Source organism: Palaemon carinicauda, chromosome 15 (genome assembly GCF_036898095.1).
Source record: "Palaemon carinicauda isolate YSFRI2023 chromosome 15, ASM3689809v2, whole genome shotgun sequence".
Classification (NCBI taxonomy): Eukaryota; Metazoa; Arthropoda; class Malacostraca; order Decapoda; family Palaemonidae; genus Palaemon; species Palaemon carinicauda.
Genome location: NC_090739.1, coordinates 78,358,986 through 78,368,985, shown reverse-complemented (window position 1 = coordinate 78,368,985; position 10,000 = coordinate 78,358,986). Strand labels below are relative to the sequence as shown.

The following is a 10,000-nucleotide window of genomic DNA, read 5'->3' as shown; positions in this document are numbered from 1 at the left end:
TCAGAAGCAGCAGCCGAGGCAGCGGTGAAAGTGACTACGACGGACTTGGTAGAGCGGGTACTGGGACCTCCATTGGTCCCCCGAACCTCACCCCCACAGCACTAGGGACAGGAGCAGGGGCAGTGGCATTGCAAGCGAGGTCGTTGGCATGTGCCCCACATATTCTAATGGGTGCCTAAGAATGTTAGCAGTCACAATTGACCTACCAGGTGGGTCCATTCGAGCGCCGATCGACACAGAAGCCAGCGCTTCTATGTTTGAAAAAAGACTCTCCTCAAACCCACTACAGTCAGCGGCATATCTCATCATCGACACACCTAAAGGAAATAAACTACACACAAGCCATACAAAAATATTCAACTTTAAGGTGGGATCTGTGAAGTTTACGCTTGATTACTTCGTCTTACCCACCTTGGGAATTCCATGAATCTAGGCTATATTAGGGTTAGAATTTATCATTTGTAATCAAATATGCATTTGTGGGGGAAAAGATAAAATAACAATAAAAGCAGGAGGGGGCATTTTGCCAATAAAAAGTCATGAGGGATTAAGTGTTTGTGTGGGTACGGAGAGACAATTTAGTAAGGTAACAGCGGTACCTGAAAGAGAAGTGGTGTCGCCCCAGACACTTACGAGCATATCACTGGCCCTGTGTCAGCCTCTTCCAAACAGAACCAAGGTCTTTGTTAAAGCCCATGACAATTGGTCACCTGTAGTCTTAGAGGTCTTGTCAAAAATAAAAGAGAACATAGATGATATAATGATAGTTAATTTGTCAAATAAAAGAGTTGTGTTAGGATGTGATTCTGTATGTGACAGATATTTGAAATTGCTAATAATGGAATCTTAGGAGCCACAACTCTAGTCCGCAGAGACGACCGCAATCAAAACTTGATTATGCAAGCGTGAAAACTATTTCTGCCAGAATATCAACCTGTAATTATGGCCCCTGTCCATAAAAACAATTAGAATAGCACCAACATTATCCCTGCGTGTTGTAAGAGGCAACTGAAAGGAACGGGACGAGGGGGCTGGGAACCCCCTCTTCTGTATTTACAATCCTGTGAGACATCAGCAAAGAGGTGGAGGTGGGGGGAAAGTGACTGCTCCCCGCACTCTAGTTTTGGAGTGTTTGAATGTGCGGGGATGTAGTACGATAGAGAGTAAAAGATGTGAGGTTGGAAGTATGTTTAGGAATAGAAGCATGGATATATTGGCCTTGTGTGAGACAAAGATAAAAGGGAAGGGTGAAGTGATGTTTGGTGAAATGTCTGGTATAGTGTTTGGGATTGAAAGGGGGAAGAGCAAGAGAGGGTGTGGCTTTAGTGCTGAGTGAATGGATGACAGGTAAAGTAGTGGAATAGAAGGAGATATGATCTAGATTAATGTGGGTAATGGTTAGGTTGGATAGGGAATGTTAGGCTTTTGTCAGTGCGTATGTGCCAGGTTATGAGAAAAGTGAAGAAGAGCGGAATGAGTTCTGAAATGAATTAACCATGTGTGTAGAAGGACTAGGTAGAAGAAATTATGTAGTTTTCATGGGTGACTTTAATGCTAGAATGGGCGCTGGAGAGGTAGAAGGTGTCATTGGGAAGTATGGCGTACCAGGTGAAAATGAGAGTGGTGAGAGACTGGTAGATATGTGTGTTGAACAAGAGATGGTGATAAGTTCTAGCTTTTTCAAAAAGAAAGATAAAAATAAGTATACATGGGTAAGAGGGGCATATGGAAGAGTAGTAGAAAGGGCATTAATGGATTATGTGTTGATAACTAAAAGAATATTTAGAAGATTGAAAGACGTGCACGTGTTTAGGGGTATGTCTAACGGTATGTCTGATAATTTTTTGGTGGAAGGAAAATTAGTTGTAGCAAAAGAGTGGGGAATAGAGTAGGTGGATGTAAAAGGGGCTAGTGAGGGTTGAAGAGCCAATAAAACCGGGGGTAAAAAGTAAATATCAAGAAAAGTTGAAAATGGCATATGATGAAGTGAAAGAAAGAGAAACTGGTAATTTAGCAGAGGAGTGGAAGATAGTAAAAGAAAATTTTGCAATGATTGCAAGTGATGTGTGGGGCAAGAAGGTTGTTGGAGGCACCATGAGGAAGGGCAGTGAATGGTGGAATGAAGGAGTGAAGGTAAAATTGGAAGAGAAAAAGAGGGCTTTTGAAGAATGGCTGCAGAGTAATAGTGTAGAGAATTATGAAAAATATAGAGAGAAAAATGTGGAAGTAAAGCGCAAGGTAAGTGAGGCAAAGAGGGCAGTAGACCTGAGGTGGGGTCAGAAAAAAGTGAAGAGAGTAAGGAAGGCTGGCTCAAGAATTGAAGAGACAGTGAAAGATGGAAATGGAAGGTTGTTAAAAGGAGAGGAGGCAAGGAAAATGTGGGCGGAATATTTTGAAAGTTTACTGAATGTTGAGGATAATAGGGAGCCATATATAATTGCCGTTGCAGGTGTTAAGATGCCAGTGATGGGAGATGAGAATGAGAGAGAGATTACAAGAGAGGAAGTGAGGAGAGCATTAGATGAAACGAGAGTAGGAAAAGCATCTGGTATGGATGGTGTGAGAGCTGAGATGTTGAAGGAAGGGGGTGTGACTGTACTTAAATGGTTGGTGAGATTGTTTAATATGTGTTTTGTGTTGTCAATGGTACCAGTAGATTGGGTTTGTGCATGTATTGTACCACTATATAAGGGTAAGGGAGATGTGTATGAGTGTTGTAATTCAAGGGGTATTAGTTTGTTGAGTGTGGTTGGAAAAGTGTATGGTAGAGTACTGATTAATAGGATTAAGGATAAAACAGAGAATGCAATCTTAGAAGTGCAGGGTGGTTTTAGAAGAGGTAGGGGTTGTATGAATCACATTTTTACAGTAAGGCAGATATGCGAGAAATATTTAGCAACAGGTAAGGAGGTGTATGTTGCAGTTATGGATCTGGAGAAAGCGTATGATAGAGTTGATAGCGAAGCAATGTGGAATGTGATGAGGTTATATGGAGTTGGTGGAAGGTTGTTGCAAGCAGTAAGAAGTTTTATAAAGGTAGTAAAGCATGTGTTAGAATAGAAAATGAAGTGAGCGATTGGTGTCCAGTGAGAGTAGGGCTGAGACAGGGATGTGTGATGTCGCCGTGGTTGTTTAACTTGTATGTTGATGGAGGGGTGAGCGAGGTGAATGCTCGAGTACTTGGAAAAGGATTGAAACTGGTAGACGAGAATGACCATGAATGGGAGATAAATCAGTTGTTGTTTGCGGATGATACTGTACTGGTTGCAGACGCGGAAGGGAAGCTTGGCTGATTAGTGACAGAATCTGGAAGGGTGTGTGAGAGAAGGAAGTTGAGAGTTAATGTGGGTAGGAGTAAGGTTATGAGATGTACGAGAAGGGAAGGTGGTGCAAGGTTGAATGTCATGTTGAATGGAGAGTTACTTGAGGAAGTGGATCAGTTCAAGTACTTGTGGTCTGTTTTTGCAGCAAATGGTGGATTGGAAGCAGATGTACGTCAGCGAGTAAATAAAGGGTGCAAAGTGTTGGGGTCAGTTAATTGAGTAGTAAAAAATAGAGGGTTGGGCATGAATGTAAAGAGGGTTCTATATGAGAAAGTGATTGTATCAACTGTGATGTATGGATCAGAGTTGTGGGGAATGGAAGTGATGGAGAGACAGAAATTTAATGTGTTTGAGATGAAGTGTCTAAGAAGTATGGCTGGTGTATCTCGGGTAGATAGGGTTAGGAACAAAGTGGTAAGGGTGAGAACTGGTGTAAGAAATTAGTTAGCAGCTAGAGTGGATATGAATGTGTTGAGGTGGTTTGGCCATGTTGAGAGAATGGAAAATGGCTGTCTGCTAAAAAAGGTTATGAATGCAAGATTCGATGGGAGAAGTACAAGAGGAAGGCCAAGGTTTGGATTTATGGATGGAGTGAAGAAAGCTCTGGGTGATCGGAGGATAGATATGAGAGAGGCAAGAGAGCGTGCTAGAAATAGGAATGAATGGGCAGCGATTATGACGCAGTTCCGGTAGGCCCTGCTGCTTCCTCCGGTGCCTTATATGACCGCGGAGGTAGCAGCAGTAGGGGATTCAGCATTATGAAGCTTCATCTGTGGTGGATATGTGGGAGGTTGGGCTGTGGCACCCTAGCAGTACCAGCTGAACTCGGTTGAGTCCCTGGTTAGGCTGGAGGAACGTAGAGAGTAGAGGTCCCCTTTTTTGTTTTGTTTCATTAGTTGATGTCGGCTACCCCCCAAAATTGGGGAAAGTGCCTTTGGTATATATATATATATATATATATATATATATATATATATATACATATATATATATATATACATATATATATATGCATACATATATATATATATATATATATATATATATATGTATGCATATATATGTATATGTATATATATATATATATATATATATATATATATATGTATGTATACATATATATATATATATATATATATGTATACAATTATATATATATATATATATATATATATATATATATATATATTTATATATATATACATATATATATATATATATATATATATATTTATGTATATATATATACATATATATATGTATATATATACATATATATATACATATATATATATATGTGTGTTTATATATATATATATATATATATATATATATATACATATATATATATATATACATATATATATATATATATATATATATATATCATCTCCTCCTACGCCTATTGACGTGAATGCCTCGTCTAGATTTCACCAGTCGTCTCTTTCTTGAGCTTCTAAGTAAATACTTCTCTATTTATTATCTGATACTTTGCGCTTTAGAGTCCTTAGCCGTGTTCGCCTGGGTCTTCCAATTCTTCTAGTGCCTTGTAGAGTCCAGCTGAACGTTTAGTGAACTAATCACTCTGGGAGAGTGTGAAGAGCAAGCCCAAACCATCTCATTCTACATATAGTCATGATCTCATCCACATATGGCACTCGAGTAATTTCTCTTATAATCTCATTTCTAATCCTGTCCTGTTATTCAACTCCCAATATCCTTCTCAGGGCTTTATTCTCAAATCTACTAAATCTATTGAAAATTGTTTCATTCTCATACCATGACTCATGTCCATAGAGTAATACCGATCTCACTAAACTGATATATAGTCTGATTATTATATGCAATTTTAAGCGATTTGACTTCCAAATTTCACTCAACCTTGCCCTCGTCTGATTTGCTTATCTCAATCTTTAACTAAACCTCTAATTCTAAAGACCCTGTACTGGAGATCAGTTCCTAAATAGTTAAATCATACTACCTACTTAATCCTTTCTCCTTCCAATGATATTTCATCTTCCATTGCATACCCCGTTCTCACCATCTCTGTCTTGCTTCTATTTACCTTCAGCTCAACATCGTGTGATATTTCACGCATTCTAGTAAGCAAGCATTGTAAATCCTGTTAAGTTCTGCTAACAGGAACAGCATCATCAGCATACTTTAGGTCTGCTAAATTCCTATCACCAATCCAGCCCTATCTTTCTCCACCATCTTTGACTGTTCTACACATTACAAAGTCCATGAGGAGGATAAACAACATGTGGGACAACACATTCCCTTGGAGTATTCCGCTGTTCACTGGAAACTCACTTGATAAGACTCAATTAACATTACCTTTGCACTTGCTAGGCTTATGAACCGGCTTAATCAAATTTTCATATTTAAGAGGAATTCAATAATAATGCAGGAATCTCTATGAAATTGGCCGGTAAATACTATCAAAAGGGGATTTCTATACTCTACTCATTGCTCTATAACATGTCTCAAAATTAAAATTTGGTCAGTGCAACTTGTACCCTTTCTAAATCCGGCTTGTTCATCTCTAAGCTTTTCATCAATCTTACTCTCCAGTCTCTTACGAAATAGCATACTATATATTTTCATAGCAACTGACGTAAATATTATGCCTTTATAATTATTGCAATCAGTCAGGTCTCTTTTTTTAGCTATTTCCACCAACACCCCTAACTCTTATTCACAAGGTTTTGCACCTTCATGCCACATCCTGCAATAAATAAATATATATATATATATATATATATATATATATATATATATATATATATATATATATATATATATATTGATTTTCACAGATTGGCAAAGGCATTGGAATAGTTTAGTTGGAAATAATTTGAAAGATGTATCGAATTCTATATATCTCGTTGGAAGTATAATATAATGAACCGAAAGTAGGAGAGTACTCTTTATAGTCATCGCATTGGTCACACTCGGATGTAACATGAATTTCTGCTATCTGGCCTATAACAGCCATATTGCGACTACTTTTTGGTACCCTTGCCAGGGAAGCTTTTGTTGACGGAATACCTACTTATTGTACAAAAAGAAATAGACATCTCTTAGGGCTCTAGGTGAGGATGGATGGTTCATCCTTTTTAAAGATTACTAGGCAGGATGTATCAATTTCATAAGCAAGTCTTCTGAATCCCCTCTAACTTTATGATGATATCTTTGCTTCTATGGTTATAATCGAATATGCTTTTATTCTGTATTTCAAATAACAACATCAATGACCTTTAATGTCAAGAGGCCAGGAAACTTCTAATCAATCAATCAATCAAAAGTACAAACTTACAGCAAATGATTTCATAATGAACACGTCTTTTTATAGTATGTATATGAAATTTCTGTTTTACTGTTATTGATCTTTATAAAATATTTCGTTTAAATTTTTCATTACTTTTGATATAATTTATCTTATTCCTTTCTTAGAAAGGCTATTTATTCCATTTGGAACCCTTGGGGTTACAGCAAATTGCTTTTTCGATTAGGGTTGTAGCTTAGAGAGTAATACTCTAATAATAATAATTATATACATATTGTGTGCGCATATGTACACACACACACACACACACACACACACAAACACACATATATATATATATATATATATATATATATATATATATATATATATATATATATATATATATATACATGCATTATGTAAGAAATAGTTTACATATAAACACACAAACACACAAAAAAACACACACACACAAACCAGCACATACATACACTCTCTCAGCAATCCAAAATAGTGCGGATGGCCCAGATTAGTACAACACAAACCCCTCTACCAAGTTATAACTATATACAGTATACATGATATATATAATATATATATATATATATATATATATATGTATATGTATGTATATGTATATATATATATATATATATATATATATATATATATATATATATATATATATATGCATGTAATGGGTCATGGAAATAATCTTGTATATAAAGGCTCTACATAATTCGATGAAGGTTCCATTTTTGAAACGGATATAAAAGTTTTATATATATATATATATATATATATATATATATATATATATATATATATATATATATATATATATATATATATATATATATATATATATGGATATAATGTTAACATGATAAAAGTAATGAAATTCTCACTTTTTTATCTGAAGTAATATTCAGTCCATTGACATAAGACTTGATGAAATATCTGAGAAGAAAAAAAAAGAGTTCTCATCTTTAATACAGATTGAAAATGAAGAAAAAAAAGGGTTCCAAAGCTTTCAAATAGATCCAAACATACGTAAATATTATAATTGAAAATTGAGATATTCTAAACAAAGACCATCCTTCATGTTTCACTCATAATATATATATGTTAAATACCTACCTTTCTATCTCTCCTTGAAGATGGCAGCCGCTGAATTTGGCGTAAGCAAATGATTAACAGAGGCATTTGTTGTGTGCACTTAATTTGAAATACTAATTATTCATATTTTCGTAGTCTGACTCGAGCACTGAGGATTTTCTGTCCCCTATTCTTATATTTAGATTCTACTATAAACACACATTTTCCTAATCTTAGTTATCAGCCAATGTTACACCAAACGAACATCAAAACCGCCGTTATGTATCGATGTGAAGCACTTTATACTACTGAAATGATTCGCTTTACAAATATAAGCCAAGAGTCAAGTTCTGTGACGTCACCACAGGATATCAAAGATAAGACTCCGGCTGCATCCTGCCCAGCGCCCATCCCAAACTCCACCTCAACAACAAACATCGTCAAGCGTTGTTATCTGATGACAAAAGTATAATACTAATAAAGCATTAAACGTAATTAAAGAAGTTCACAAATAGGAAAGGTTGTATGATGCTCAAGAATCTGAAATGCCAAAGATTCGATCTTATATTTAGATGATCGGCAAAAAAAATCGATTTTATCTTTAGCCAAACGTTGTGATTGTGTCATATTTGTGTCTCAATGTCTTTCGATTTTGATGAGGATTGGGAAGTAGCTGAAGGTGATCGTTGAAAGGTTTTGTTTGCATTTCATCCATGATTTGTCGAAAGCAGGACAAAGGACTCAGACAAGTTAGTCCACTTCCGTCTGTGTATGGTCTTTTTATGCCAGTTTATATTGGCAGATTTTTATACATGAATTATTATTTGTTTTCCTCTTCACCATCCATGATTTGTCGAATGCAGGACAAAGGCCTCAAACATGTTAGTCCACTTCCGTCTGTCTATGGTCTTTTGATGCCAGTTCAAATCTGCATATTTGTATTCATGGATTATTATTCGTTTTCCTCATCATCATCCATGATCAGCAGAATGCAGAACAAAGGCCTGAGACATGTTAGTCCACTTCCGTCTGTTTATCGTCTTTTGATGCCAGTTCATGTCTGCAAATTTTTATTCATGGATTATTATTCGTTTTCCCCATCTACTTCCATGATTAGTCGAATGCAGGACAAAGGCCTCAGACATGTTAGTCCTCTTCCGTCTGTTTATGGTCTTTTGATGCCAGTTCATATCTGAAAATTTTTTATACATGAATTATTATTTGTTTTCCTCTTCACCATCCATGATTAGTCGAATGCAGGACAAAGGCCTCAGACATGTTAGTCCTCTTCCGTCTGTTTATGGTCTTTTGATGCCAGTTCATATCTGCAAATTTTTATTCAGGGATTATTATTCAGTTTCCTCATCATCATCCATGAACAGTCGAATGCAGGACAAAGGCCTCAAAAGTGTTGGTACACTTCCGTCTGTTTATGGTCTTTTGATGCCAGTTGATATCTGCAAATTTTAATTCAGGGATTTTTATTCGTTTTCCTCATAATCATCCATGATCAGTCGAATGCAGGACAAAGGCCTCAGACATGTTAGTCAACTTTCGTCTGTTCATGGTCTTTTGAAGCCAGTTCATATCTGCAAATATTTATTCATGGATTATTATTCGTTTTCCTCATCATCATCTATGATCAGTTGAATGCAGGACAAAGGCCTCAGACAACATGTTAGTCAACTTCCATCTGTTTATGGTCTTTTGATGCCAGTTCATATCTGCAAATTTTAATTCAGGGATTTTTATTCGTTTTCCTCATCATCATCCATGAATAGTTGAATGCAGGACAAAGGCCTCAGACATGTTAGTCCACTTCCGTCTCTGTCTTTTTATGCCAGTTCATATCTGCAAATTTTTATTCAGGGATTATTATTAGTTTTCCTCATCATCATATATGATCAGTTGAATGCAGGACAAAGGCCTCAGACATGTTAGTCAACTTCCATCTGTTTACGGTCTTTTGATGCCAGTTCATATCTGCAAATTCTCATTCATGGATTATTTTTCGTTTTCCTCATCATCATCTATGATCAGTCAAATGCAGGACAAAGGCCTCAACATGTTAGTCCACTTCAGTCGGTTAATGGTCTTTTTATGCTAGTTCATATCTGCAAATTTCTATTCAGGAATTTTTATTTGTTTTCCTCATCATAATTCCATGATTAGTCGAATGCAGGACAAAGGCCTCAGACATGTTAGTCAACTTCCGTGTGTTTATGGTCTTTTGATGCCAGTTCATATCTGCAAATTTTCATTCATGGAATTATTATTCGTTTTCCTCATCATCATCCATGATTATTTG

General features: G+C 36.2%; 1 protein-coding gene across 1 annotated transcript in view; it reads right to left on the bottom strand.

Moving 5' to 3' along the window:
• Nucleotides 1-7,979, bottom strand: part of LOC137654324 (uncharacterized) — a 124,794-nt gene extending 116,815 nt beyond the window's left edge. The window contains exon 1 of the mRNA XM_068387950.1: nucleotides 7,735-7,979. The gene's annotated coding sequence lies outside the window, so the exon portion shown is untranslated. The remainder of the gene's footprint in view (nucleotides 1-7,734) is intronic.
• Nucleotides 7,980-10,000: the final 2,021 nt, after the last annotated feature.